Source organism: Tursiops truncatus, chromosome 6 (assembly GCF_011762595.2).
Source record: "Tursiops truncatus isolate mTurTru1 chromosome 6, mTurTru1.mat.Y, whole genome shotgun sequence".
NCBI lineage: Eukaryota > Metazoa > Chordata > Mammalia > Artiodactyla > Delphinidae > Tursiops > Tursiops truncatus.
Genome location: NC_047039.1, coordinates 2,057,914 through 2,061,996, shown reverse-complemented (window position 1 = coordinate 2,061,996; position 4,083 = coordinate 2,057,914). Strand labels below are relative to the sequence as shown.

The 4,083-nt window shown below is 52.3% G+C and overlaps 1 pseudogene; it reads left to right on the top strand.

Moving 5' to 3' along the window:
- Nucleotides 1–1,661: 1,661 nt before the first annotated feature.
- On the top strand, nucleotides 1,662–2,566 carry LOC101319687 (ubiquitin-conjugating enzyme E2 R1 pseudogene; annotated as a pseudogene).
- The last annotated feature ends 1,517 nt before the right edge of the window (nucleotides 2,567–4,083 follow it).

Genomic DNA, 4,083 nt, shown 5'->3' with positions numbered 1-4,083 from the left:
ACAGGGAGTCGTAGAAGGAGTCACGGGAGGACATGTCGGACATAGTCAAGAGACGCTCATGCACTCTGTCTGATTTGGACAGGAAGGCAGGGGCCTGGAAACCAGCTCTGAAGGACAAGAGACACAACTGCAGTTAGTAGGAGCGAGTGGTGTGTGTGTGTGTGTGTGTGTGTGTGAGATCACAATACTGCTCATCCACAAGCTGGGAGAAGCAGTAAGACAAACAAATATGCTTTTTAAGTCATTTTCCCCTATAAATTGGAAGAAACGTCAAGCACACCTGTGTTTATCATTTTAATTCGGTATTTGCCCTGTGAGTGAATACTCATCATCTCATTAAGCATCATTAAATAACTCAGGAGGGCCACGCCTGCCGTGGGTGCTGTGAGTGGACCAAGGCCCCCTTCCCTCCCCCCTCCCGCCTCCCCCCACTTACACCTCTAATTTCATTGATGTTATGAGAACAGGAGTTTGTTGATATTTTAAGCAAATCTGACACTGCTTATGTCACCCTAAACCACGAAATGCATTTTGATTCCAATTTTCACTGGTTTTTAGTTTTCGGTGAAATTTTTGAAACCTTTTCTTTTCCTGGTGTCCAGACATGTGTATTCACATTCATTCATTCACTAGTTAATTCAAGGCAGAGTTGAAATCGCTTACTGAATTTCAGGGGCGGAGGGACAGCTGCGCTCTAGACCAGGGGTTGGCAAACTTCCCCACAAATGGGCAGATGACCCCAGACCACTCAGCATGAGGGGGCATTGTGCCGACAGCGCTCTGCAGATTATTTCACTTAAAACCCTCACAACTGGCGGCCCCAGTTTAGAAAGGGAAAAACTGAGCCAGAGGATGTGAGAAGAAGAGCCCAGACGACGACCCCAGAGCCCACGCCTTCGCCATATGCTTCCCTACCATCATATTATCGTTTCACAGCCGAGGTCCCAGCAATGGATCCGACTAAGAAAACGTGGGTCAGAAATCAGAGTTCTGCTATTAAGGATATTTAGTGCAAAGTGAAAATAACATGATAGATTTTAAAACCTCACAAAAAGCACTGTCCGAGGAAGCTAGAGAGCACACTTCTGAATGGTGCAACAACTTTAAATTCTTTTTTTTTTAAAAATAGGGAGTGTTTGCCGGAGGCAGATTAAATCACCTGTTTATGAATTTATATTTTGGTTTGAAAGAGTCACCATCTGACAGGATCCAGTTGTCCAGATTAGGTGTAGCTTAGAAACCACTTGCACAGTGAAAAAGAAAACAATAGCAGGAAGGTGTATGTGGTCCGGGTTTAATCTGCAACCCCGACATTGCCGCTAGAACATGCACGTGGGCTCGGGAAAGCGCTCATAGCATGGATGAAAGGGGAGATTTCCACGTGGCCCAAACTCACCAGAAAATTATGCTTCAGAGATGTCCATGTTATTCAACCTTCACATTAAAAGGTCGTAACCAAAGAGATACAACTGCAAACATTTCCGTTATTGCCCTGAGATTTCATGTGTTATTTCACACAGCGCTTCCGGCAATTCCGTGCTGGTGACATCCATACAGAAAATGCAACACACTGGCAGCGGCGCAGAGCTAGTGGAGGGCCCGGGGGCTCTGGGCGGCAGATGTCCCGTGGCTCCCACGCGCCCCCGGCCCCCGCCGCCGCCATGGCCGGGTCGCCGGCGCCCAGCTCGCAGGAGGCGCTTCTGCTGGAGCTCAAGGGGCTGCAGCAGGAGCCGGTGGAGGGCGTCTCGCTGAGCCCGGTGGACGAGGGCCGCCTGCCTACCTGGGCGGTGGCCATCTTCGGCCCTGACACCTACGACGAGGGCGGCTACTTCAAGGCGCCTCGAGAGCCCCCTCGACGACCACCGGCCTGTTAGTCCCTGACCAAGATGTAGCCCCCCGACATCTACGGGACTGGGGACGTGTGCGTCGCCGTCCTCCGCCCACGCCAGTCCATGACGCCCTCAGAGAGGCGGAGCCCCGCCCAGAACGTCAGGACGCCGCTCCAGAGCGTCGTCTCCCTCCCCCTCAGACCCAACACCTCTCCCGCCCACGGGGGCGCCTACGTGATGCACGGGGAGCGGGAAGAGAGCAAAGGCTAGTATCGCGAGTACGCGGACAGCAACCGGAAGCAGGTCCCGGGGACGACGGCGCACGCGGAGCGGGGCGGCGTGCAGGTGCCCACCACGCCGGCCGGGTCCTGCGTGAAGACCGGGACCCCGGCGCCCGCGGGGACACAGAGCTCCTCCACGAGGATGGCGAGGCCGAGGCCGACCGCTGCTTCTGGGACGACTCGCAGGACTTGGGCACCGAGAAGCCCTGACACCACATCTTACCTCAGCCACCCGCCTGTCTGCCGCCGCCACCACCTCCGGGCGCCAAGCGGCCTGGGGTCCCCCAGCCCACGTCTCCTCCGCCTCCGCCTCCAGGGAGGCCGCCGCCCTAGAGGCCCTGGGCCCCGCGTGGGCTGCAGCCAGAGACTCAGGGTCCCGCCTCGTGAGTGGACGGGTTGACTCGGGGTCATCTCTTCTCTCTCCTTTGGTTTGTTTGGAATCTAAATAAAGCAACTTTATGAGAAAAAGAAAAGAAAATGCAACACACTAAAAAAGAACTAATGTGTAAAAAGGAGTAAAGAAGGGGTGAGGTCAGTGGCCACTGCACAAGCAGGGTTGACGATTGGAAAGTGAGGCATAAAGTGTCTATAAATCATTGCCGCCTGCCTCTGTCCTCTTTTCTGAAGGAAGTCGAATTGCCTGGAAATTCCCTCTTCTCCTCTGCGTCTCCTTCATCGCTTCCTTGTTAGTTTGGTTTAGTTGTCGTTTCCCCTAAAACTCCCGTAAGCTGCAACTATTTTCTGTTTTCTTTGGCTTCCTGCGGGTCCAGCTTCTTCGTGTGGAGAAATGGTCCTTCCCAGTTTAGTCACTCTTCCTTTACCGGAATGATAAATTGACCATGAATCCCACTTACTATGCACAAGGGAAGCTTCCAGGAGGGTGAAGGTGAGCCAGGCATGGTCTCTTCTGTAACCATCTTACAATCCAGGAGGAGGGATTAGGCAAGAGTCAAGAATGACCCAAAGACAAGGAGGAAAATGATGATTCCTGTTAAAATAGGAGATCGGAAAAAATATATATATATGAGATCGGATGGTGAGAGAAATCACACTTACGAATTTGGCGGTGCCATTCCTTTGCTGCTTTTTTTGCCGGTGGTCCCCCGGCTAATAAGAGAAGGTCCAAACGGGGCAGGCAGGTTACCTGTGCGCTCCTGGACGGTCAGCGAGATGTGAAGTCTCAGGCCTCGTCCCCCACGATCACTGTGACAGGCGCTGCACCCACACCCAGCCACCTGCTCCCGCTCTGAACATCGTCTTCTTTCACGTCCCTGAGCTTTGCGCAGGTGGTTTCTTTCGCCTTTCCCGTCTGTTCTGTTTTTCCAACTCCAGCTCATCCTTGAAAACTACTTAATTTCACTTCTTGTTGGTTACTTTCTACGATCCTCCAGTCAATACAATTCACTCCTTTTTTTGAACATGACACTCTGCAGGTATTTTGTTGTAACATTCATTTTGTTGAACTATAAGGATTAGTTAAGAACCCTGTGAAGGCCGGGAAAGCAGGTGTTGCCTGATAGCCTTTCTGTGCTGGACGCCTGGCAGTGTCTGGGTCACGATCGTGGCAGGTGAGGGAGAAAACCACACCTAGTGTTTGAACCAGTTTTGAGCCCTGGGTGGGAACTGACAGGAGAGGGAGCCACGCATCCACAGCAGACACGGGACACTCTGCAGGTATCTTGTCCCCTCCTGTCCTGGAGGCCACTCCTGTCCCCTCCACTCACTCAGCCCCAGGCCCCGTAACACCTCCCTGGGACAGGCTGTCTTCGGTGAGGAATCGTTCTGCTCTTTGTGCAGCTTTGTCACCTGTCTTTTCACTGGTCACTCATCGCCGGGGCTCTGCTTTCTGAGAAGAACTTGATAAAGTAATCAGTGCTGCATGTTCATAGCTGCTAATGAATACACATAAAATACACATTACATGTCCTTGTACCAGTACAAAATGGTGGTAGTTCTGACACCACGTTACAAAA